The sequence below is a fragment of the Chelonia mydas genome, chromosome 2, assembly GCF_015237465.2.
Source record: "Chelonia mydas isolate rCheMyd1 chromosome 2, rCheMyd1.pri.v2, whole genome shotgun sequence".
Taxonomy (NCBI): Eukaryota; Metazoa; Chordata; order Testudines; family Cheloniidae; genus Chelonia; species Chelonia mydas.
In genome coordinates this window covers 78224949-78252266 of record NC_057850.1, presented here as the reverse complement: position 1 = coordinate 78252266, position 27318 = coordinate 78224949, and the positions used below count along the sequence as shown (strand labels likewise).

General features: G+C 41.6%; 2 long non-coding RNA genes across 2 annotated transcripts in view; one reads left to right on the top strand and one right to left on the bottom strand.

Annotated features, from left to right (window-relative positions):
* Positions 1 to 3687, top strand: part of LOC122464485 — a 45235-nt gene extending 41548 nt beyond the window's left edge. The window contains exons 2-3 of the long non-coding RNA XR_006288567.1: positions 1345 to 1520; positions 1621 to 3687. This is a non-coding gene — a long non-coding RNA (uncharacterized LOC122464485). The remainder of the gene's footprint in view (positions 1 to 1344; positions 1521 to 1620) is intronic.
* On the bottom strand, positions 879 to 26188 carry LOC119565601. Its single transcript, XR_005224344.1, has 3 exons — positions 26134 to 26188; positions 1814 to 1925; positions 879 to 998 (listed from the first exon to the last, which is right to left on the bottom strand). It is a non-coding gene; the product is annotated as an uncharacterized LOC119565601 (long non-coding RNA).
* Positions 26189 to 27318: the final 1130 nt, after the last annotated feature.

The following is a 27318-nucleotide window of genomic DNA, read 5'->3' as shown; positions in this document are numbered from 1 at the left end:
ACAAATCCAAAGGAAAGGGAAAGCTTTATCAGCCCCAAGCCATCTGACACTAGTGACTCATCAGTACATTTGACACGCCATGAAGCGTGTTATTCCTGCATAGTTAGTAAAAAAACAGAATTCTCTTTCTGATCCTGAATTCAGACAAAGGATCTCATTCATATTTTTAGTCTAGTTCTAAGCAGTCTAAGATGGAGGACTTTCTGTACCACTTCTGTTTAATGTAGTAACTTTTGGTGGAATGCATGAAGTTGGCGGGCCTGTTTGGAGCCTATTTCTTTCTAATAGGAGAGCCATCCTTGCCATTTAGAATTTAACAAATGTCTCTTCTAAATTGCACACGTTGAGGCAATTTTTGTGTTCAGGATTCTCATAACTGTGCTTAGCTTTTTCTCATGACCTCTAGCATCAGGTTATGGAAAAAGATGGACAAGATATTAAGAATGTAGTTCGTCAGATTTCTTCTTATGGTATTCAAGTACCTACTGTTTATGTTTGGGAGAGTGGGGGGATATTCAAAGTGGTCCCTAACCAGTCTAGTCTTTCTGAGAAATTTTAATTGGGTGTCTGTCAGCTACAAAGTTGGGGGGGGGGTCTTTACTACACACTCTTTCAGAAGCTGTGCAAGAGAAGTTGTGTAGACCTTGATGACTTGCACAGGCAAAAAGGCTTGGCACACTGGAACAAACTACTTCACAAGAGGCTGAAGGAAGGGTGGTCCTCATAGCTAGATGGATCCTAGAAGATTCTTCCTTTGCAGAACTGCATGCCAATCCAGGAAAGCTTTGTTAGAAGGGAGGGAGGTATTGAGGGGGCCCATAGATATGCCCTCAGCTCTAGCTGGAGTTTATCTCCAGCCACAGTCTAGAATCAGAAGTTGGGGTTTAGCAGGGATGATGAGCAGGCAAATGTCCAGTGTCATGTTCAGAGGGAGACAGTTGCTACACCACAGCTGGCTACCAGGAGGTGTTCCTGTGGTGAGTGAACTCCTTTGCAACCTGAAGATTGTAAACAGAAGGTGATATAACAGAATGGGAAAATTATTTGGTGGAGAGAAAAGGCTGGTGACCACTACATACAACACAACTATGGCAATACTGCAAACAAATTATTTTGCGTTATTCTCAGGGGTGTATTAAATAAATATGTATTTTTCATCTAACAGGGGTGGCAGAAGGTCCATTGGGGGAAATGAAAAAATAAAATAGTACTTTCGGCGGTAACTTGACCTAACTTATTTTTGCCTCCACTTTTCTCAGCCACTTGAGAGTTATGCTGTCGTCCCAGCTTCATGGTGATAAATATTAAAAGTATACTTTACTTTTACTCATGATTTATTTTCAGTTATAACATTCTTGGATGCTGTGGAACCTGGCTGCTGCAACACTGCCTGTATGTGATTTATGAAAGTGTGTGCATACGTATAAACAAATCCCACCTTCTACTGCAACAGAAGACTTATCAGTGCCAGATTCCTAAAACAGCATCTTGCTGCAGCTGTACATCTTACAGGAGTGGAGGTAGGAATGACACAAAGAACCCAGACATGTGGTGGATTGTAACAACCTTCTTGATGATCAGGGAGTGTCACTGACAGGAACCTGTTTCTCATCCTCTTAGCACCAGATGGACATTCCAGAAATAAACAAATATTTTGGTTCTGGATAAAGTTCTTGGGAAAGGCCAAGGAAGATAGAATATTGGAAAAGAGACAATGGAGTGTGAGCCATACAATAAATGTTACCATGTGGAATGTGAACCACCTGACTAAATCAGACGCCTCTCGAGAGGAAAAAAACGAAACAGCAAATACCTTTATATCCCTTGGAGCCATCAAAGGAAGCCTGCAACGCATGGCATCAGGTCCTCTCAGGTTTAATATCTGATGTGTTTGCATCTCTGATGTGGTGAGTAAGTTAGAATTCCTGTTACCAAAACAGAATTTTAATTCTTACAATTAACAGTGCAGAGGTCACATAGCTATACCATGGCCTTATCTTATGCCAGATGGTGTCAGGAAGAATAGTTGTTTCCCCCACCCCACAACATTAGGAAAAGCAATAACAGATTCAAACTAATTCCCTATCTTTGTAATTGGAGAGGCTAATTTTAGGCCTTCGCTGGTATAAGCCTACGGACTATCCATACACAATCTAGTTAGTTCAAATTCAGTCTCAACGCATTTCCTTCATTGTTCATTGTTATGTTAATAAATGTCTTATTTACAATAGTATTTCAGGGACGACGTAAGAAATCTGGTAAATAACTTGAGAATCTCCTTTTAATTTTTTAGGAGAAAGATTTCTAAGAGTCCTAACAATGGGTTAGATCATTCCTCTACCTGTGACAATCTGCACAGGGAACAGGGAACTTCCTTGAGGAGGTTTCTCTGGACCATTCAATCAGAGAGGTGTGAGTGCATATTTTGCTCTTTCCTCAGCTGCCCCCTTTGGAATATACAAGTTGCTTAGACCAGAGAATCAGGAAATCTCAAGAGATCTGCCAGAGGCCAGGCATTTCTGTGTAGAGACCAAGTGATTCTGTGTTAAGTCCAAAGTTGACTTCAATGAGTTACAAAGGGATCTCACTAAACTGGTCGACTGGGCAACAAAATTGCAGATGAAATTCAGTGTTGATATGTGTAAAGTGATGCACACTGGAACACATAATCCCAACTATCCATACAAAATGATGGGTCTCCATAAAGGTCCATCAACGAAAGACTACTGTGGCCCCATGCTGGAAAGGCCCTTATTAAGTCCTGCTAACTACCAACACCGCTGTGAAGTGCCAAGGACTGACTGCCCTCCACCACAAGATGACTTCACTTCGACTACTGATCAGCCTGTCCCTCCTTTTGGGTTTTTTCTTTCCTCCTTTTAAACAGCAGGGGAAAGGACAAGGTGAAGTGCTAGTAACCTCTCCCTTGTCCACCGATAGAGCTAACCTGCATTGCACTGCTAGGGAACCTGACCTGGAAAAAGGTTCCCCAGAAGCAGACGGCATCAGACTTTGAGGGAGCTACGCACGTTCGCCCCACCGTAAACCAGGTGAATCAGAAGCAGATGACATCTGTGCTCAAGACAAATGGACTGCCACCCCTTTGGGCGACCTGAAGCTCCGGCTGCAGCTAAAAAAACCTTGAGTTGGTGGTGTCCTCTCAGGGAAGGATGGCCCCGTTCTCTAAGCTGGGTTCTTGTGTTTTTAATCTGTTTGTTATTTGTTATCTTTTTTTTTTGGTGGCACAAAAAGTTAAGACTATAAAATCACACAGTTCTAACACATTTCTACGTCTTGCCCATAAAATGAAAGCTCGTATGCCAGCCCTACAAAACACTTCATGCTGGGTGTGTTCATTAATGCCAGCTTATAGCCACAAAGGTCTTCCCATGGTTCTTATTCCCCTTAGTGTAGTAAATATAACCTGGACCCCATCCTAAAAGGATTCTACAGGCAATTTAAATATTACCTGGGCTGATAGCGGCATCTCTAAAAGCAGGTATCTAATAATTTAAAAACAAATTAGTCAATGGTGCCTCTTAAAAAAAGGAAAAATAGCTATAGGTAATAGTAAGTGCAAAGCCTATTTTAATGGCACTCATTTTAAAAGTAAGAGAAATATCTCTCTCTTGAATGGGGCAACCTCTTGCACCTCCGCGTGGCATAGATTTGCAGGTAACAAGTGCAGTTTGCATAAAAAAATCCACTTAAGCATTACATTATAAATTGCACGCTTGAGTATAACCTGCCAACTCATACTATGTGTTTATGTTCTGCTAACGCCCCCGCAGCTAAATTCTCCCTCCTCCCATCTTGGACCAAATGGTACAAACTTATTAATAATACCTGGTCCAAAGTCACTCCTACCCTTTTTGGAGTATACTGGGTGTGTGGTAACAAGGCATACCTAGCCCTCCCTCCTTCATGAAGTGGATCCTGCTACTTGGCTTGGTTAGAACCACCTGTAGTATATCGCGCACGTCTCCCTAAAGGGAAAATCAAAAATGTAAAAAGGGCTAAAAAAAATGTAAGTGACTCTCGCCCCCTTACTTGGCGTGCCCTAAATGACTGGACTGGTGCTTGTGTGGGATTTGTCTTTGCCTGTGAAGGTGCCACCTGGCGTATTGGGGAAGGAGTCATGAAACTTCAGGAAGTGTTAAAAATAATGGCAAATAGCACTGCCGATGCCTTAGTAGATTTGGCAACCGAACAACAACAACAAAAAAAACTAAGGCAGATGGTTCTCCAAAACCACTTGGCATTAAATATTTTGCTGGCCTCTCAGGGAGAAACATGTGCGTTAATTGGGCAAAAATGCTGTGTATATGTTCCGGATGTTTATAACGCCACCTGAAAAAAAGCAAACCACCTTATGCAAGTTGCAAAAAACCATGGAAAAAAGCGAGTCAACTCATGGTAAAGCAATTTGTTCAATTGGGTTCCAAATATAGGTGGCTGGTTACATAATTTGCTTCGCAGTGCCATTGTAATTGTTTGTGGCCTAATAGTTTTGTATGTTATGTTAAGATGTGGCTGTTAAATGGGTACCAAGCTGTGCCCTACCAACCAGTGAATAGTCCTAAGTCACTACCCACGGTGGCCAGTATGTCCCAAGAGTTCCCCTATGGCACTCTGGGGACAAAGTGGGGGACTGTTAGGTAAAAAAAATTAAATATAAAGCAGTTATGCCAACCGAACCAAAGTCAGGCCAATAAAGGTTGCTAAAAAAGTCCCTAAACAAAATAAATAAAATAAAAAAATACTTGTTTAAGTTGCAGGGAGTAAGAAAAAAGGGGAGGCCTGCATTCCTGCATTTTTGTACCAAAAGTTCTGGGAACAGTTTGTTGAAATACGGAGACGCTGTTTTCCACTCCCTGTTCTTGTGTTATGTCTGTTCTTAACTCCTCGTCTCCTGGTTGACACCCATACCGATAAAAAAGTTAGTAAAGCATTACAATTTGCTAAAAGTTATCTACAATAAAAAAGTAAAAGTGCATGCATAATAAAAAAAAAGGATTTTAACTAACATGGGGGGGTGGGCTGCTTCATGAATAAATCTGTGACGCAACGAAACTGTCTATAAAAACCTATTAGTTTTACTTAGAGGCTGCTGGTTCTCTTTGGAGACGGGCTGTGCTCTCTATTGCTGTGTGCACTCTTCAATAAAAAGCTTTGTGTTCGGACCTTGCTGGTGTTGCCTGTCTCTCTCCGGTCAGACAACGAACCGTGCCATCTGGGGTTCGAGTCCTCGACACAATCAAGAAAGAGAGCTTGGAGTCATTGTGGATAGTTCTCTGAACACATCTCCTCAATGTGCAGAAGCCGTCAAAACCCTAACAGAACATTAGAAACCATTCGGAAAGGGATAGATAAGAAGACAGAAAACATTGTAATACCATTATATAAATCTATGTATCACCACAACTTGTGCACAGGTCTGGTTGCCCCCTCTCAAAAACATATTTTAGAATTGGAAAAGGTACAGAAAAGAGCAAGACAAATTATTAGAGGTATGGAACAGGTTCCATACATGGAGACATTAGAAAAACTGGGATGGTTCAGCTTGCAAAAGAGATGATTACGGGGGGATATGAGAGAGGTTTATAAACTCATGACTGTAATGGAGAAAGTAAATAAGGAAAGTGTTATTTACCTCTTTGTATAACACAAGAACCAGGGGCCACCCAATGAAATTAATAGGGGGCAAGTTTAAAACAAACAGAAGGAAGTACTTTTTCATACAACACACAGTCAATCTGAGGGACTTGTCAGGGGATGTTATGAAGGCCAAAAGTATAATTGGGTTAAAAAATAATTAGATAAGTTCCTGGAGGATAGCTCCATCAATGAGTATTTGCCAGGATGGTCAGGGACACAACCCCATGCTCCTGGTGTCTCTAAACCTGTGACTGCCAGAAACTGATACTGCACAACAGGGGATGGATCACTTGCCCTGTTTTTTGTTCATTCCCTCTGAAGCATCTGGCACTGGCCACTGCTGGAAGACAGGATACTCGGTTAGATGGAGCACTGGTCTGACCCAGTATGGCCATTCTTATGTACTTATGTTCTTATGTGTTGCCTCCCAGCTCCCAGCAGTTCTTTCTCATCCTGGGCAGCCCAGCTCCAGTGGAGTTATGGTGACAGGCCTTCCAGCACAGGGTGACCAGACAGCAAGTCTGAAAAAATGGGACAGGGACTTGGGGGTAATAAGCGCCTACATAAGACAAAGCCCTGAATACCAGGACTGTCCCTATAAAACTGGGACACAGACACTCTATTCCAGCTGCTAGCCACTACCCATGGCATGGAGGGGCTCCACACAAAGGTTAATACAGCCAGTGGCTGTATTTACTTCTAAGCAGCTTCCCTGACTGTATCTGAAGGGGAAAACACACTAGTCCTTCCAAGTCCATGAATGCTCTTTCTCCCCAAGCCACTCTCCAGAGTTACATCTCTGACCTGTCAGAGCATGTCAGATGGTAGGTGGGGGGAATGTTGCCAAAGTCCTTTCCCCACACAACAGAGTGTCACCTCCACACACAGACCATGAGGGAAGATGATCTAGGCCAATCTTACTATTGCTAACTATAGCTTTTCTGGTCTTGTATGTTGTGAAGAAAAAGCTAACTGTAACGTTAGACATATCCCATGTGCCTATTTTGTATGTGTTTTTTAATTTATACAATAGTGATGAAGCTGAGAAACCTCACACCAGCACGAAAACGGTTAAAGAGAGTCTATGGGCCCAGCTGGCCCTGCCCCACTATATCTGCAGCCAATGCCAGACCTGGGAGGAGGAGAAAAGGACAGAACCTGGCCCAGTTCAGGGCTGACTGGTGAAGAGGCAGGAGCAAGCTGCGTCCCTACATGAGGGGAGCATCACTAGGAGCCTGACAGCCACCAGGGAAGAAGCACTGCGTCTCTGATCAAGGAGCACCCAGCAGTGAGTGAACCATGAGATTGAACTATAGAGATATTGTGGGTTTAGGCCCCTCCAATCTTATGTCCGCTCCACCCAGAGGGCCCTGAGACTGTGGCAGGATGCAGCAAAAGGCCCACAAGGGGGCAAGATGTGAGCTGAGCCTCTTTAGCGGCAACACCTCTGAGAACCCTATTAAAACTATCTGATTTATTTGGTTGGAAATTACCCAGGGATGGCTTATGTCATTTATCATTTTCTGCACTGATTCTTCTGTAGCATCACTGAATATGTTGGCAAGTTGTTGACCCAGTTCAGCTTCCTTGAACTTTCTGTGTTTCGTGTCGATGTGAAAGAGCATTTCACAAGAAGGAAGCTCAGGAAGAAGAATGCCAATGCAGTGCTTTGTTAACCCTGGGCACACAGAGAAGTCAGCCAAAGCAAAACAATACAACAATTTCCAATATATCGTGGTTGCCTGTGAATTCCAGAATATGGTTGGAGATCTTGTTCTCCTCATTTTATAGGCAGGCCCATTGGAGTCATGCAATTAAGGAGTACAGGATGTATCCCCTGGAAGGAATTAGCTGGAAGTTCCTGGAGTAGCTGAATGGTTGGATTAGAGGGTCAGATCATTTGTGGGGCAGAGGCGGAGAACAATTATGGTAACATCTGCCTCTCCGAACATATTGTTGTAATTTATCCAATCCAGTCTTCCTTTCTCAACTTCATTTTCTTCTGTCCTGGCAAAAACTGACATAGGCAATTGTTGTCTTTTCATTGTATAAAATGCACCAGAGACAAGGAAGAAATGTTTTGGATGGATAGCTAATTACTTGAAACATCAACACAAGCCACATCAATCTTCTCTGTAAATAAATCACATATTAGAAATTAACAAACTGCTATGAAGGGAGAAAGGGAGCAGGACAAGAGACGGTGGGAGAAAGTAAATATTGTTGCTTTGCCAGGGGTTTGGAGATTCCCCTCCCCCACCCCCAATGCCCCACACCCCAGATCTCCATGGGGAAAGTTTTTTGTTTGTTTTTCATCCAGGTGGATCCCTGATTTCATTTCTGGATAAGAATTCAGGAGTTGTCAGCCAGGAGATCACCACTGGGGCTGTGCTGGCCTATTCAATCTCCCAGGCTGCGCTGGACTATTCAATCCCTCCCATCCCCCAGCCTATGGAGTTTAGCAGGCACTGGGTATAACTCAATGCCCCCCCAACATCACCTGCAAGTACCCGTGGCAGAGTGGGGTTGGGGGGCAAAACACAATCCTCCCATAGGAAGCAGAAGGGACTTGACAGCAGCCTAAACCTCATTATGCAGCTGCCATCGAGAAGACAAAATTATTCAGGATATGTTGGGTCAGAGCTCAGCTAGGCCGCCCAGCTCCACCAAACATCACAACTCAGAGACTGGCAGCATCTGGATCTGGCCCAATACCAACTGTCAGCAATCTAGCTATATATATATATATATTACATCCTGTAACCAGAACTGAGGTATCCATAGCCATTGACAGATGGGGTATATCTAGTCCAGTTTCCTAGTACTGACTTTACACTGAGGACAGGTTTGGGGCAAACATGTTCAGTTTTGAGGAGGGGTCAATCACAACTCACTGGAGTCCCCTTCTAACCTAAATTGAAGACCTGCTAAACTGACCTCAGAATGCTCTCCAGTCGGGTCTGGTATTCCACCAGAATGAGAGGATTAAAGTAAGTCGACGGGAGAGCGTCTCCTTTCAAAGCAGCACAGTGTCAGAAGGGAATTGCCCAGGTAAATAGCTGCAAAATCAGGGTGAAGTTCCTGCCATCCTTACTTGTGTGAGTAATCCCACTGAGACTACTAATATGAGTAATGTGATATATGTAGCTAAAAAAAAGGGGAGGAGGGAATGCTGCAATTCTCTTTTCTGTGTACTGTATCTTTAAATGTATGGAAATCCCAGGTGAGTTTGATGGGGGCCAGTTTTGAAAGCAGTTTATTCAGAGTACTCTCTCTGCTGCATAATTATATTTGTTCATGTTTTCTTTGTTTTTCTTATTCTCTAATAGGTCAGACTCAAAGTCTTGTTCTGATCTCTGTGTTAGGACTCTAACAAATCAGGACTCTGCATGTAAGGAAGGATTACTCACATGAGTAAAAGGCTGCTGGATCAGGCTCAGATTCCCCAAGTAGAGGATATTTGTCAAAATTAATGTTAATGACACCTTCCAAACTAAAATGACAGCCAATGAGCATCTTCTGTTGTAGCAGCTGTTTACCATGTAAGTGCTTTTGTCAGACGAATACCTTTGACTCATATCTGTTCATCTTGAATCCTTTTGTATGGGGAATGGGAGTGGAGTAGAAGGCATGATTTCTCATGTTATTGCTAACCTCTAAAGCATACGGAGCCAGAACTAGGAAATCACAGTGCTAGAGCAAAATATTTCATCTTTTTAACTTTTTTCCCGTCACAGCTTGTAAAGTAGTCGATGTCTCTTAACTAATTGCATTTATTACATGCAGGATTTGCATTTTTGATTATAATTATGCTGTATCTGCAAAAAGTGTTAAAAATCAATGAAGTACAGTTGAAGTATAAACCATACAAAAGCTCTTTCATTGCTTGGTTTAGTTCTGAACATATCATTGTTCTTCTGGATTGTGAAGAGAACAGGAGAGTGATGGAATCTTTTGTTTTCAGCATTTTAAATGGTAGGGGTAATTTTCTTACACAGTTATTGGCTTTTTCATTTATAGATTAATATTCAAAAGTAACTTACATGAAGATGGGATGCTGTTACTGGTGGATGCGGTAAAATATCGGCAGGAGCAAAAACAGGAGAAAAATCACAGATAGACACACACAACCCACTCTCCCCCTCAAAAGTCATATTCAAAGTTGTTGATAGCAGTGGGATCCTTGGCAAAATGGAAATCTCAGCTGCAGGTGGGAGGTTGATTGCCTTCTTTCTTTTGTTTCTTTTGTTTTTAATACTTTTCAGCTTATCCTGCAATTCTACTGGGAAACCGAATGGCCATTTGCCAAAATTAGAACCCATTTATGTAACAAGTATACATACAGCTCTCCACAAAATGGGTAACTATTCCTGTTCCCATATATAAATATTCCAGTTGTAAAAATTGGGGGTTAGAGTGGCCTGTGGCCATGTTGGGTGCACAATCATTTCTGCAAGTGTACCTGTTACTTCTTCCTCTGAAAATGTGTCCCTTAAAATTTATACTTGCATTCTGACAGGTGCTTTGTCACTATCCATTTTTAAAAAATATTTTCAGTTTATCTTTTCACAAAAAAAACTCCCACCCAAAACCAAAAATGGGAAAAAATCAAAAACTGAAAAAAAAAAATGTAGAGAGGAGTTTTCTTCAAGTATTTAAAAAATCCTCAGTGAACATAGATGCTGGAACTGGGGTTGCTGCCACACCCCTGGCTTGAAATGGTTTCCATCATATCCAGGGTTTACAGTTTGATTCAATGGCTATCAGCACCCCCACTGTACACATTGTTCCAGCCCCCTGGCAGTGTATGTAATGCTTGTTGAAGTTGCCCAATTAAAAGTAATAGAACATGAAGTGCTCTATTGCCAGGGCAGCAAAACTCCCCCACGCTGCCCTGGCTATCCTGAACTGAAGAGGCCACCTCTAGGGGTGAAACAGTCATTTGGTCTCTCTGCTCATTCAGTCTTTGTCCTCTTTTCTGTAACTGCCAACGATTGTATCAAATAGTCTACCAATTGTGATGGTGATTTCTGTGATCGGAACACCTGTCCTCTATGAACTGGGTTAAGGCCACCAGTTGTCAGACGGTAACTGTAATGTTAATTGAGCCAATCCATAGATCTGTCTCTATATTCTGTTTAGTGCCAGAAAGTTACACAGCCAGACATTTGGGAACTAGATGACCATCTAGCTCTCTAGCAGTTTAACTTTGGCACTCAGCAAAGCTGGTCTAGTCGTGTATGCCTTGCAGAGTCTAAGAAAGTTAAAGCACTATCTTCAGTTTATTAAAGACCTGTGTCTATTTTGGTCTTAATTAAAATTATAATGCTAAAGTAACAACCTTTGGTCACTACCAACCCTGTTTCAGATTTGAACTAATGACCTAATAGTAAAAGGTTCCTTCCCTAATTAATCCTGTTATGCTATATCTGCTAAAAGTACTGAAAAATCAATGAAGTACAGTTAAAGCATAAACCATCAAGCTCTTTCATTGTGTTTGTCCAGAACATATTCATTGTTCTTCTGGATTGTAAAGCAATGGGACAGTGATGAGACTTCTGTTTTATATTGCGAATTTGGAAATAGTTCTCTTAGTTTTCACCTTTTGCTCTTACAGCTTGCTACTCAAAAGTCCTTTACTTGTGGATGGCACATACTGATGGTGAGCATAGTAAGAAAAGTAGCATCTATCTATCATGTTCAGTACTGCTGTTCAGTGCTGCTGGTAGCAGTGGAATGAGTGCATTTGGCCAAGTGGAAAACTCAAAACTATCTATCTATCTATCTAGACAGATAGATAGATATACTTGTTGAATGCAGACAACATTCTTGGTGCTATCCAAGACTCTAATAAAGATAGTCCCTGTTCCAAAGAGCCTTGCAATCTAAAAGGCGGACAATACAACAAGACACTCTGAGAGACCCACAAGAAGCTCTTATTATAGTATATATTTTTTTATGTTCCTTGATCTGTTATTTTATAATGTTGAAGTGCAGAGTTAGAGAATCTTTAGAAGGGGTCTGAATGAGGAAACAGTGGGACCCTGATGTACTGGAACAGGGATGCTGTTCTGCAGGGAGGTTGCAGCATGGAAAAAGGCACAGAGATGGAGAAAAGGCATGTAAGTTGCAGAATGGAGGATACGATGGGAATCATGTTAAAAAATGAGATATGAAATACAAGTCAGGACAGGGTTGTGTGATGAGATGTTTAGATTTGTTCTGGCTGGAGCCATTCAAAGGGGAGAGTGATGTGGTCTGATAGATGGGTTGGCAAGATAATATTAGCAATGGTCTTTTGGAGGGATGAATAAAAGCAATGTGGACATTACAGAGGCTAGAAAGGAGGAAATTACTGTAATCAAGGCTGGAAAATGTCTAGGATGTGGACACATTTTTTGGCGATTAGGACAAAAAGGGAGTGCTTTTCCATATGTTGTGGAGAGAGCAGCAGAAAGACTTAGTGACAGTCTGGATGCCTAGGTAAAAGGAAAAGGATGTGTCAAAGATGGATAGTTATGCAACAAATAAATTGGGGATCAAGCAGAAAGCAAAACATGGTGAATATTCAAAGATTGAGTCCTTTTCTTGTGGGAAACAATGCTAATGGATGTTGAGTTCAAAAATACCAATCAACATGGGAATGCAGAACACGCTACTAAGAATGACATACCAGCTATGTTGTTTATGGGATGTAATTTAAGATCTCGCCTGGACTTGTTAAAACCTGATCTACAGAAGGGCATTGGTAAGAAACAGTGTGATCAAATGGCCACAAATAGTCACACCTGACTGCACAGTTTTCAGATACTCGTACTAAGCTAAGAGAGTACCAACATAATTTGTGAAAACATGGGGTGGTCCACTGTCTCATCAGATGGAAGAGAAGCCAGCAGTACCTAACTGAGCAGCCGTGTGTATATGTAGCCAGGGCTTGTATGGCTGTATATAGTTAGTAAACATGATTATTTAGAATCCAACTGTGTCTGTGTGGTTTCCTCATATTCTTAGTGTTGTACAGACAGCAAAGATACAACGGTAGTATCTACAGCAAGGGAGAAAGGCAGAAGGGGAGAAATTTCGGAAATAAAATTAAGCTGCTTGTTTCTGAACTAGTAGTGGATTACTGAAAACAATATGCCAGACAGACAATCAGCTATATGAAGCCAGGACCAATAAGTAGATGTAGAATTTTCAGTCCTCAGCATGGAGATAAAAGTTAAAGCTATGCCTGGATGAAGTCTCCCAGCAAAAAAAGGTATAAATGGAGAAAAGGAAACCAAGGACAGAGCCACAGGAAATGCAGACAATGTGGGAAATGAGAGATTTGAAGGAGCAAATGGTAACTAACCCCCTGTCAGAGAAAAAGCTGTTACATATGATTTCTGGTACTGCACACTTCCAGTTGGGTCAGAAATATCATTAAATCAGTCTCTCTTGTAATATTTGGGCACCAAAATTGATAAGTGGAGAGGCATCTGTGACACTCTGTACCTCAAAGCACCCCAGAGCCCCCATATTCACCACTGTCATATGATTACGATAAGTGTTGTACAAAGTATGCCTTGTGAGGTATCATTTAAAAAATCTTGGTCCATTGCACGTTAATATCCTGTTGGATTGTTTGTACTATTATTGTATGTGAAGTTATGAAGTATTGCTATATATGTTACTGAAATATGTTGTGAGGTTGGGAGACACCCACAGCTGGCCTTTCAGTAGGGACAAAAGAACAACTATCACTGGCCAGACAGGTGGTGATGGCCATCCAGAAGAATCCACTCTCCCAGAGACTGCTCAGAGAGGGCAGGTACACAATGAGGGCAGCCTGACCCATGTCACAGCAAGAATCTTTCTAGCAGCTGGAAGAAAGTATAAAAGAGGGACAGTGACATCATCACTTGGCCTCCCACCCCCTCATCTCAACACCTGGAAAATCATCTGGAAGCCAGAGACTTTGAACTAGGGAGATTGGTCCCAGGCTGGAAGGGAGTTCAGTCTTAGTACTGAGAACTGTGAGCTGCCTGTAACATCTATAAGAGTGACAGACTCTTATATCCAAATAAATTCTATAACTTCCATTCCACTAAATTAGATGGGGTTCCACTGTACTAGGGTTGGATGATTAATAAAATAAAATAAAACCAGAACAAAACCTTTCCCCACAACTGATCCAAACTTTTTCAGGAACTTTGGTATTGAATATCTGACAGCAAATTCTCCCTAAATAAGGCACTCCGTATCAGCTGTTGGGAGTCCTTTTTATAAGAACAGTCATGATCCAAACCATGCCTTTTGTGTTCATTGCAAAATGTAGATAATTTGAAGGGAGAAGTGGGTAATCTTTAATGTACTCATTCAAATCAAATATTTGGTTCTGTGTTTTTCGATGGCATATCTCCTGCACCATCTGCTGAATGACAGCAGAGCAGAACTTGCATTGAAGGAGATAAGCAGGCTGGGAAAGAGGAATTCCTCTTGATTTGCATAACCACAAGTCAGCAGTATCTTCTATTTCTACTGTGTAATTGGCACAAGGCCATAGTGCATCAACCTTTCCACCACCATCTCCAAAAAGAAGTTTAGGAAACAGAATGGGAAAACACAACTTCATTTCCACAGGATTTGAAGGACAAAAGGCAAAACATTTTTTTAAAAAAATCACCGAGCACGACTATCTTTGAACTGAGGAGTGGCAGAGATGATTCTCCTGAATATAAAGATATATTCCTCGGAAGACAATATTGGCTTCCAAAAGCTCCTGCAGCATAATGACCCAATGATACCATAAAGCTTCTACTGAGACCTTTTGTCATACATAGTAACAGTAGCTTTATCCTGAAAATAAGACGTATTCTGACAGGTTGAGGATAAGTTCCTGCATTTACCACCAGAACGCGGACAGGAAGCCAAAGAACAGTATATCTTTCTCTTACACATAGCTTCAAGCCCGACACATACAAAGATTACCTCTAGTGAATCTTCTGGCAACCACTGTCGCTGAAACCATACCTACACAAGCTGTAAATTCAGCATCTCTTTCGAACTAAGCAGGGCTGAGCCAGTCTTTTCATGACTGACCTGTAAGTGCTGCAGGATTCCGCAGTTGGCAGCCTTTCCCAGAGTGAGTGGTGAAACTACACTCAGTGTGCTGGTAAGGTACATTTTGCTGCTCTCTTTCTGAGAAGTTAATTAAAATCCTCTGGCACTTTCTGTAAGAGTAGGGATGTTAACCCCTGTTTCTGACCATAGTGTGTCTGCTTAAATCCGTCCCTTCTTCACCCTGACACTGGAAATAGTGTCATCTGGCTATGATATTCTTCTTCACTTTCTGTCCTAAACTATTGAGTAGTATTTCTGTGCACTGTTAAAAGCCAGCCACATTCCATTCCAAAGAATAAAACTTTCATAGACCACTGAACATCTGTCTGATGACAATCATTTTCAGTTATTTCATTAGTCGTTGGGGCTCAACTTGAGCCAATGACCTAGAAGTGAAAGGCTTTGTAATCCTGTTACCATGAACTATCCAACCCCCAAGTATTTTGTAGGCCTGTCTGTCACTATAGAACTTTAATAGTAAAATGTTAGGTTCCTCCAGTAAGTGCAGTAGCACACTTTTGAGGGGTGTTGATTTATGATGGCATTGCTGTTGCCCATTTCTTTCAATTTTTTGATTTCTCTTCTGCATTACAGAGCAAATATTAATGCAAAAGGTATCTGAGCTGCTCACATCCCTCTCCACTCTATCTATCCGATTTCCCACCAATGAAAAGTAAGGAGGAAAAACTTACTCTGCACAACTGTTTTGCCCAAAGCTTACATTTTATGCAATACTGAAGAATTCTAAGATTCCCTGTAAAAATGTCACAAATCATATTACAAAGCTTTGCTCAACTTAATTTCTATATGTCTTTTATGAATTTTATCTTTCCGTCTTCACACAGAGCGAATACACAAGAAGTAACTCCCTAATAGGTCAGAATTACATAAATGTATTTTGCTCACTTTAATGCATTGTATTCAAGACTCCGTATCTATACAGGTCATCTGCATTCTTGCTGGAGCCCTGAAGATTCACAACCCACAACACATACACTAATGTGCCTCACATCAAAGCACCTATGTCACCATCACCTCACTGCTGCTTCAAAGTGTAGTAGACTAAGCCACAGTTTGCCAACTTTCATTGGTCTGTAGCAGTGTCCACATTGGGAGTTAGTGCATGTCAAGCTGGTATGCTGTAGATTCAGACCCTGGGTTTCCATGCAGGAACTCCCTGTGTAGGCATGCCCACTAGCTCTTTGAGCAAAGAGAACCTGTTTTCGGAGTTCAAGTCTGCTCCATGATCAGCTAGAGAGGTTTGCTACTGATTGATTTGAGGAACTTTGCAATGCCATGCTGCATGCTCCTCAATTTTCTCTCTTTCAGATATTTATCAAATTAAAGAAAAGTAGGATATAGACTTAATACGCCTAGATTCAGCCAAGAATATGTGTCCACTCAAGAAGGAAAGATTCATAAATGCTTTCAGTAAAGCTAAATGCAAAGGAAAAAATACTAAACTACATATATGTCAGGCTATTAAAAAAAATCATGCCACATTCTCACACTCAGGCAAAATAGTGATTATTGAGTCAGGCTTTTATCATAGTGATTCCTGCTAGTGTGCTGCAACGCTTAAATGTCTGCTAGGTTTTACATTGTACATGCTTGGTTTTGGACTCTTATAAATACCACAAACATTCACTATAGCCTGAAACTTGGTCCAGGTAACAGAGTGGCTTGCCCCTTGGGCTGGAGAACTAGAGGCTAAACCAGTACAGATTACAACCTCTGCCTGCGAATTAAGGAGAGTCTTTCTACTCAGTTCCACAGAAGCTTTCCTCTAGCAGACCAACTACCAACTTCCAGTCTTCCTTCTGCAGGATTTAACTCCCAGGCAACTAAGAAGAGCCTTTTTACTCTCTTCTTGTCTCTCACTTGCTCCTTGAACTCAGATTGCCCTTTATGTTCCAGTAGGCCTACTTGTGAGTCATAATCTTCTACCATGTGACCCCAGGACTTATTCTCTTCAGCTGGGAAGGTGGGCTAAGCACCAATCCCCTTAAAGGGCCAGCTCACCTGTGAAGGGGGAATTTTTCTACAAATGTCCTGCTGTTGCTAAAACTGGCTCAGCTCCACTGGCGTTAGCAACACTGGGAGGCTTAAAGTAGACCAATTGCCAGCACTGGCTAACACCATATCATCTCATCCTCCCCACAGCAGGTTTAATCAGTACAGTGCAATAAATGTTGCCATCAGTCAAGCTATAATAGGGCTTCCAGTGTTGCTAACACTGATGAAGCTAAACTTGAATTAACAACAGTGAGAAATTTTAAGAAAATCCTCTAAATGTATCCAGGGCCTATATGTGAAACCAGCATTGAGTAGCTCAACATCAGACTCAGGACATAGTAGTCAACCAGGTGTGGTGGACAGCTGTGTATCATTACATCTACAAGAGGTCAGGCCAGATGATCACAATGGTCCTTCTGCCCTTTTAACCTATGAATCTAAGGATCTGAAGTGGGTGATCCTGGGAATTGAAGTACCTGGAGAGATACTCCAGGAGGCTGGAAGTAGCTTATGAGGGTCTTCTCATACAGGCTCAGATCCAGAAAGGGACTTTGGCACCTAATCCTCAAATTTAGGTGCCACTGCAGTCCACAAAATCCCTGCGTGGCTGCCACCTAGCCCTGTAGGCACCTGAACTCACTCACTCAGCGCCTTCATTTTCATTGTATAGGTTCCCAAGGTGCCTAAGTTCCTGCTTCTGAGCATGTGCCACCTCACTCTAAGAATGAAAACTCTCACACCTAACCTGCAGCACGATCCACAAACCAGGTGAAACTAGGCAGGAGAATGCCTATCTTGCCTGCGGAGCCTGATCTGAAAGGCATGCTATACAAAATCCACGAGAAGGAGCGGCCTTCTTTATACCTTTTAGTCTAGTGGTTAGAACACTCATGCAGGCTCAAGTCCCCCCCGGCCTGAGGAGGAGAAGGGAGACCCCTGTTCAAATCCTACCTCACAGGAGAATGCTCTAACCCTTGGGCTATGGGATAGTCTGATGTGGGGACTTCCTCAATCACTCCTGTGGAAGCTGTAGCACTTTATACAAATACTAAAATAATCACTGAGCCAGAGGAAGAGAGTGAGACTGACTCTATATAGCCTGAGGGTTACAGCTGGATTCCAGTCCCCCTGCTCCAATGACTATTTATTAATCTACAGTGGAACAGCTTCAATAGTAGTGACAGAGGGAGCCCCACATTAGAATATCCCAGAGCCCAGTGGTTTGGGCACTCTTCAGAGTGCTGGGAGGTCCTTTTCCAAATCATTTTTCAACAGGCAGAGGGGGCAATTGACGCTGGGTCTCCCACGTCCTGTGTGAGTGCTCTACCCACTGGGCTAAATGTTACAAGGGAACTGCTCCTGCTACCTCCTCCATTTCTTACATAAAATGGCTTGTGTTCCTAAACCACCTTGCTCTGTGAGGGGGGTTCCTGGCTGTGGATCGCAAGCTGAGATAGGACCCTCCCTTCAGTCTGGACTGAAGCACTTAACTCTGTGAGGGGAGTGGGGTTTAGGAAACACCCCTATCCTTAGCATCTCCCATTGGCTTGCTTAGGTGTTCCCCTCGCTTAGCGTGCTGGCCTTTGTGGATCCCATTCTCAGTGCCTATCTCTCTCCATTCATTGTACAGGGAGCGTAGGTGTCTAATTCAAGTAGGTCTCAGGGATTTTCAAGCACCTAAAAGTTAGGTGTGGCAACCCAATGTTGCTACCATTGAATGCTAGCATCCCAGTTGCACAGATAAGAAGGCTTTGAATAAAAGGATTGTATTTTATTTATTCTTTTTTCTCATTAACATTTCACAGAATTTTCAAATCAGAAAAAGTCGTACTTATCTATAGAATGTAGAAAATTGAGTATCAAGGGATTACACCAGGTAAGTAAACAAAATTATAACAAGATATGAGTTACACAAAGGGATTCTAGAAAAGAAGAAAGAAAATGAATTTGGGAGAGAAAAGAACAAACAAACAAAATAAAAGAATGCTATAAAAGAAGCACCTCACTTGATGCTGTTCATACTTAAATCTCAGTCATAGCTAGATCACAAGAACATGTGTTAAGGGCAAGTGCAAAGAAGATCTTCCCAGAGGCCAGCTATTCACAATACAACTCCGCAAACAGTTTTCACATGAGATTATCGACGTCTATTTTATTAATACCAATAAAGGGAGTTCTCTCATATTTAGCTATATCCAGATGGGCAATAGTCCATATATTAATATATACCATGGTTTTGATTTTGCAGTCCATCAATATAATTTTTGGCTGCCCGTGCTACCCTGAGGAATCATCTCTTTTCTCATTAATACAAACAATGTAAAGAGTTGGTGAATTTCAATTCCAGCACTGATGCAACTTTGTCTAAATTGATTTCAAGGATTTACTCTATTTGTCTAAGAATACCATTCCAGAAACAGGGTATTCTATAGAAACTCTACATCAAAAGTATGAGAATATTTTTGTCAGCACTTCATCTACATCTTTAGGCTTAAGTCAACATACCTAGGAAACTTGTAGATTATGTGAATAAAGTGATCTCTCTGTCTCTCTATGGTTTTGACCAGAAATGCCATCCCAGACCTGAGAAACCTTCCGATGAAGGTTTTGTCTAAACTGATCCTTTCTGGTTAAAAGTTTCAGTTTAGACAAATTGTCATTTTCAGGTCAAAAATTTCCCAACCAGCTCTAAATGTGAGTTATTTATACGGAAGGACCCTGGCACATTGCTCCATGGAGCACTTTTGAGCACTGGAGAAGACTGTTGTTCCAATCTTCTTGAGAGATATGATCATCTTTATATTGTTTTCCAGATGGCATTCTGAAACCAAAGTTTGGATCAGGTTTCTGATTCAATAAACTGTCTATCTTGGGGGCTGAATGTAGGTAGCCAGCTAAAGTAATAAGAAATAACCGTTATATTCTTTAAGGTGAAAAAACAACTACCTCCAAGCAACTAAATAATTATGCACATGTTAGGTAGATCAGTTCTGGCGTCGACAATAAGAGTGCTAACTAAATGAAAATAATTTGTTATGATATATCCTCTAATCCTGTCGCTGGTATTTTTTTGCTGACATTGACATATTCATACCTCTAAACATATAGGCATACATATACGAAAACATAGCTATAATATACCAGAGATTTGATTTTATAGATTGTGTGAGAGTATTGGAACTATAATGTTTACCTTATAGTTTTATTTACCATTCAAGTCCTTCTAAAATAGTTGAAAATGCAGCCATTTTAACTTTTTGTGCCACTCTGGTAAGATTTCAGAGGCTAACTTCAGGAATGCAGTCAGATAGGTCTTTCTACTGTACAGTCCTTTGCGGCAAATAGTATATCAACTACACATTTAATAATTATTAATTATTATAATCATTATTATTGGGGATATATCTGTAAATTTGCAAACAGTGGAAATGTGAAAGCTCATTTGTGTAGCATATGATTCCATGCAGACTCATGCTTGGCTTGCCTGGTTTCTGGTATGGTAGGTGTTAGCCTAGTATTGTCATTGCAATTTTTATTGCAGCTCATGATGTGTGCAGATGTGCTTTGTAAACATCCCAGGAGGCAAAGATTCTCTGCTCAGTATCACTGCTCCCAAATGATGCCTACCTTATAGAATAACTTTCTGGGCTACATCCTCTGGGATCAGGCAACCATTTAAAGTCTCTGGATTTTGGTGTTTTAACAAGGATATAATTACAAAGGTAAGTAGATGCACCTGCTAAGGCACTCCTAATTATTTGATAATGGTGCAATCTTTCTCAATACAGCCAGTTTTTGTGGTGGTAAGCTACGCTAATGAAGCACACTGAGAGAACAAATTCCCCCAATGTTAGAGAAGCGTATATAAAGAAATTTGTGAAGGACTGAGGTTTTTTTAATCACTGGTATTGTCAACAATTATGCCATGATTTTTTAAATTATGAAGCTGGTATGTACAGAGTACCTGCACTGTTAATGAAGGGCACTTGGCATATTATTTTAGCCTTGTATAACTTCCTTAAATAATACGTAGTATCACCCCTAAAATGATGGAGTCTCACATTCAGTCTCATCTCTTGTCTTTGAAAACTGGCTTATGTCTGGAGCTGCTCACTTGGAACCAGCTGGAGTCTGGTGGCAGGAGCACCTTGACAATGATACAAGCTTTCCCTTCACCCAGTATGCCTGCAACTGGCATGTGCTGTGTGTACTGCGTCAATAATGCATTTTATCTTTCACAAACTCACACCTTACATGGCAGCCCCTTGGACACTGGCTGCCAATTTGCAATTGCAGAAGCCAGAAGCTAAACTACAGTGTTACAACTTTATAAGCTCAGGCTAAAAAAAAAAAAAAGTGGGCAAACCATAAGCCAGATGGGTTCCAATACCCCTGTCAGAAGCTATGTTGATCATATAGCACTTGGTTTTTGTTTCTTAATAACCAAAAACATGTTAGCATTAAAAAAGCAAATGCACTTGACAGCTTCAATTCCATTATGGTTCCCAGTCATCTGCTTTATTGAGTTTTGAAGGAATTTAGCCAGAGCACTCTATTTTCACTATAAAGTCATTAAAAAACTTCGCAGCTCAGACAAATTGTAAGCAATTTTGGGTAAATAAAATGAATTATTTTTAACTCTCATTTTGCAACAGTATTTTTTAAAAAAATCTTGTCTTTGTTCCTTTCTTTTCGCTTGTACTAAAGAAGCATATAAATTTAAAAACACCAATGCTGTTCTGCTGTGAGATATCAAACACAACAAATTACAGACCACAGAAAAAGGGCCAAATCCTTGCATGGTTTTTAGTCAATGGAAGTTGCACCTGAGGAAGGACTGAAAAATGCAAGGCTCCAATCCTGTGGTGAACCTTTGCCCATTGCAGGATCAGGGTCTGAGCAGAGATTTCAGTATTTGGCTCATAAGTATAAATAGATGCAAATTAAATACAGATTCTAGATTGGAGACTTTGATCGTATGTTCAAGAATCCCAGACTAAACCTGAAACCTGATTCACTAATCGTTTTCAGTCTGTGCCTCTACATTAACCAGTACTATCCAAGTTCCAGTTTCTCAGTGCACCCACTCTAGCCCACCATCACACAGGGCTAGAGTGTGTAGTGATTGGAAATAATTAACATTCCAGAAAGGGGGGTGGGGAAGAAAAGGGATAACTTATCCTGCTGGGCAATCCAAATGGCAAAGTGAATCTTTCCAGCCAATTCCTCAGTGTCCTAGAGATCTATGTTATTAATGTGGCTGAGGGTGCATACTGCTGATAATTACTGCTAACTGGAATAATTAATAAGAATAATTGCTTAGTATGGTAAAGAAAGGGGAAGCACTGGGAAGGGGGAAGGAATAGACTGGAAGACTGAGAGACTCCCTGAGTGCATTTATATTGACAGGAAGTTCAGCAGAAAGCATCCTGAGACTAGAAATATTGTCTGGATGTCAAGGACAAAAGTTAAGAGATATAAGACCGATTAGTCTTATCTTGGAATAAAAACAATTAGGAGTCTGGTGGAACCTTAAAGACTAGCAGATTTATTTGGGCATAAGCTTTCATGGGTAAAAAACCCACTTCTTTAGATACCCACGAAAGCTTATGCCCAAATAAATCTGTTAATCTTTAAGGTGCCACCGAACTCCTAGTTGTTTTTGTGGATACAGGCTAACACGTCTAACCCTCTGATATCTTGGAATGTAACAATAAGGATCCTATCATGGGTATCTGGGAGAGGTGAAAGGCTATAGGTTGTAATGAGATGCAATGGATTAGGGATTGGGAAGTGCCCTAAAATTAGCAGAGAAATCTGTATTTCTGGGGCAGCATCAGTTAAGACAGAAGGAGGTAGAAATCGGGCGGAATAAAGAGAAATGGTACCCCGGAGACAGTTTTGGTGTGGTTTATCCCAGCTAGAGGGAGGACAAAGTATTCATTAGAAACAAAATGTTGGTGCCAGTGGTGTGTAAAATAACCACAATTTTGGGTAAATAGTGGGGTAAATTTTTTGAACATTATGTACTTAGGGAGCTACACCCACAGCTCTCACTTTTCTTAACTGGAGTAGAGTCTGTAACACCCTACATACTACACTGAAACATCCCCCAATAGCATATACACGCAGAAATCAAAATAGATAGGGAAACTGGATGTGAAAGCTTGAATGTAGCAGCATACGTTGTCTAGCAGTCAGCGTGGAGATAATGGCATAACGAATGAGCAAGCTCAGAATGTCTATGAGTTTGATATTAGTTCCACCCCTCTGCTGGAGACAGAGTATAGAATTTAATTCTGTATCAGGAGATAAGAAAAGCATGTAGAGACAAGGTGTGACTGTGTATGATTTCACCTTCCTAATATAAATCATTTAGGAACAGCAACTGAAACTGAAAAAGATGGATCTTGCTAATTATTTCTGCCTGGCTCAGGGTAAAATCCCATTACAAAGGTTTCTGTCTGGATCTCGTCTTCCCCCATGACACACACAATATAAATTAATTAAGGTTATATGACAAGAAAAAGAGGCCAACCAATCACAAGGCTGGGAAGTGAAATGTTTTCCTTTCCAAATGACATTGAAATCTTTATTGCCACTGTGGGCCCTATCCTGCTCCCACTCAACTCAGTAGCAAAACTACTTTTGACTTTAGTGGGAGCAGGGCTGGGCCCTTTGTTTTCAGTTCTTAGGTGAAATTGCAGGCTGTTGTCTTACATAAGGACTGCAGAACACACAGGTTTTAAAAGTTAGCTATGATACTCTCTAAAACATGTAGGGTACAGGGAAGTACTGTCACTACAAACACGAGGGAACTTTCTGCGATGCATGGGTAACCCACTGTTCTGTCTTTTGCTCTTTATACAGCATACCTAATATGAGGGAACCACACAGGCAGGGCAGGGTTGAAAGAACAGTGTTTGCTAATCATTTAGAACCTGCAGTGCCTAGCTAAACATACACACTGCAGAGTTCTGGTGCCTTCTGAAATATGGAACACAGTGAGCACCCCTGGAGGGCTCACAAATTATTTAAAGGGAAACTACCCAATTCTTATACACGACATCCACAATAATCAAGTCTTTGTTCACCTCTAGCAGCCAGTCCCTAGAACAGAATAAGGGTCTGTTATGGGACCTTCTTTTTCTTCTGTGTTTGTACAGTGCTTAGCACAATGGGATCTTGGTCCATGAGTGGGGTTCCTAGGTGCTACCTCAGTACAAATAAAGAATACTCCAGCTGCCAGAAGGAGTTATTACTTTTAAAGCTTAAGCAGAAGAGCTTCATACCTACACTGTTCTGGCAGTGCAAAGGAACCTTACAACAAGTATAAATGTAATGGGTGTAAAGGAGCCTTACTGTAAATAACAATCTGGCATCCTGACTTCTAGAAAAAGCAGCCTGGTGTGTCCATTGCATCAAGTATATGATACATTTTTTGTAAGAGATCACCTGTTCACACCTGGTGATAACAGCTTTATCTATTCCCTCTGTTAGATTACCATGGCATTTATTCAGTGAGCCCCCACTCCTTCACTCAGGCTAAATCCTAAGCCCTTTAGTTGTTGACTTTGTGTTTATTCACTCCATAAGAACTGAGCGCAGATGGAGTAAGGGCCTCAAGGTTTGGTGCACTGGGGAGAGAAGGAGTTCAGCAATGAAATTCCGCTCCAAAGTTACCAGGCCCTAATTTCCCATCCACTGGTTCCCTGGTGCAGCAAATCCAAACACAGGCAAAATCCAGCTGCCTAGCAGAGTCCTTGACTGGCAAGGTGCCGCCATAGTGGTTCCTGTCCCATTCTCCTCCCTATGACTGGCCCCAGATCACTTCACCTGAGACAGGAGACGTGGCCATGGCTCCCTGTGCCCCAGTGATCACAGGCTATTGGAACAGGCTCTGGGGACATAGGCATTTGATGTAAATTAGGGGAATCCAGAAACTGTCCAGCACCCAGACAGCCTCAGGATTGAGAGTTGACCTTTTCCCCTCTCCTTAGCAGTGCGGAGCGCATGTGCAGCTAACCAGATATATGCCAATTATAAGTGAGCCGAGGGCTGATCCTGCAAGGCACTCAGAACTTCCCAGGAGAAGCTGAGCACTCTCATTTCTCACAGAAATCACTGGGAAATGAGGGTGCCCAACTGCTTGCAAAACCAGACTCGTAGTACTAATCATCTGACTTTTCCCTGTTGTATCCATTTCTGCTCCCCTTCCCCTTTGCCTGTATTATGTATCATTTAGATCATAAACTCATTAGGGCAGTGAACTTCCTTTCTTTTACATCTGCAAAGTGCTATGCCCACCTAGGACATCGCACAAATACCTGTATTAAATTAAATTGAATCATCAAAAATAAAAGTGTTCTCTGAAAATACATTGCAAAATTGTGTATTTTAGGGGTTTTAGACCTTCCTCTAAAGTGTCGTGCTCTGGTTGTGTTGGGTACAGGCATAAGACTAAATGGAGCACTGGTCTGCAATCCTTTGTGTAGCCCAGGAGGCAAATGAATTCCTAGGAAGCTGCATTCTCCAAGGCCCCAGCCCAGCACGTGCTTAACTTTAAGCATCTAACTAATCCCATTGACTTCATTTGGGCTGCTCATATGTACAGACTAAAGCATGTGCTAAATGCTTTGCTGGATTAGGACCCAAAAGATTAGAGCTTTATAAAAAATGCCTGCGAACTTTAAAATGACAAAACGGATCTAAGAACAAGGAAGAGAAAAATATTTATGACTATGTAGAAACGTGACAGTAAAAAACAACAATATTAAGTCCCACATGACCATGTGAACATTAAGTATCAAAGGATAATGAAAAGCTAATTAAAATTTTAAAGGAGCTGTTGCAGGAAAAACAAATGCAGAGAGATGTTCTGTTCACCTACACAAAGTGGAAATCAGTCAGGGAGAAAGTTAGAACACAATGGTACAGGAAATGAAAATGAAGAGACGAGAGAGGATTCCCCTCCTCCCCCCGCACTTTAAACGCGGTATTGACTAAGTGTTTCAAACCGAGTCTTGAAAGAAGGAGACAAAGTTAACTACAGATCAGCCTGTGTCAGGATCAGTAAAGGCAACAGAGAAAACTACCAAAGGAAACAAATCTAGGACACATCCAGGACCTGGAGAAAGTGATACTGGGTGTTAAAATCACCTGGAAGAAAATCTATGATTTTTTATCATAATGCAAGCCAGTTCTTGGAAAACAAGCAGCTACTATGTACAACACAGCACACAAAATATAGGAGAGTGACATATACCCTTGAAAGTATCGTGCTGCAGCCTTGCATCTATGACATGAAAAACAATGCAAATTATACAGAGGATTGTTACCTATACAGCACTAACCTACCTAAAGAAGACAGACACTGAGCATGGACAAATGCTGTCTTGAGAATAGAAGAGCTAGCGTCTTAAACTTTTGAGCAGGTTGCCTTGTATGGTGGAGGGATACGGTTACTGTGGAGTTTTGGACAGCCCATGATAAAGTGCCACATGACAGTCTGCTACTGAAGCTAAAAGCAGCAGGAGCTCAGAATAGAAGAGGGGAGAAGATAAAAAACACAGCTGAAAAACAATGTCACGCTGTAGAGAAGTGCTGAGTGGGGCCCCCGCAGGGACCATTGCGTGGACCTTTAAGGATTTTGTGTTCGCATGATTAACTAAGATGAAGAGGCCAGCTGCAAACTTTAATTTCCTGATGACACAAAGGGCCATGAACAATATATATACAGGATTTGAATTTGTAATGGCACTGGGCTAATACATAGCAAAGGCTATTCAGTGTAGACAAGAATGCTGCTCAAGGTTAGTGGTGCTTCATAACCAGTGAACGCTGTTTTTCAGATAATTTTACAAACTAGCTCAGAACGACGAAGCCAAAAAAAGAGAGAAGCAAATAATGAAAAATCACATGCTACTCTTAGTGGGCACATCCCACAACTGATTCGGGAAATTATTACAAGAAAGCCCCCTAATTTAAGGGGAAGGGGAGGTGTCACTTTTGGATTACACTCCTGCATTGAACCGCCAAATGCAATGGGGAAGGTGGAGAAATTAAAACATCAGCTTCCCACAATGCTCACTCCTATAAATACTGGGACAGATACTGGCCCTGATATTTTCTTCTCTGGGTATGTTTACACAGGAACTGGAAGGTGTAAATTCCAGGTGCAGGAGACATACCCTCACTAGCTCTGATCCTGTTAGTGGACTGAAAACAGAAATGTAGCTACAGAGACACGAGCAGCAAGAGGGGCTAGCCGCCCCACGTTCATACCTATGGTCTCAGGTGGGATTGAACTCTGATGCTCACATCTGCGCTTCTGTGTTTAGTGCTCTAGTTCAATCAGACCTAGTGTGGAGTCACACTTTCCAGCTGCAATGCAGAAATACCCTTTGCGGTTCTGTATAGACTTAGCCAACTTCCTGGAGATTCCCCTTGTTCAGAGGAATCCCTAAGTGGCACTACCAGCCCTAACCTATGCCATTTCTACCCTTCCCACCACAGTCCCTGGTGGGCACGTGGTGGGGCCTG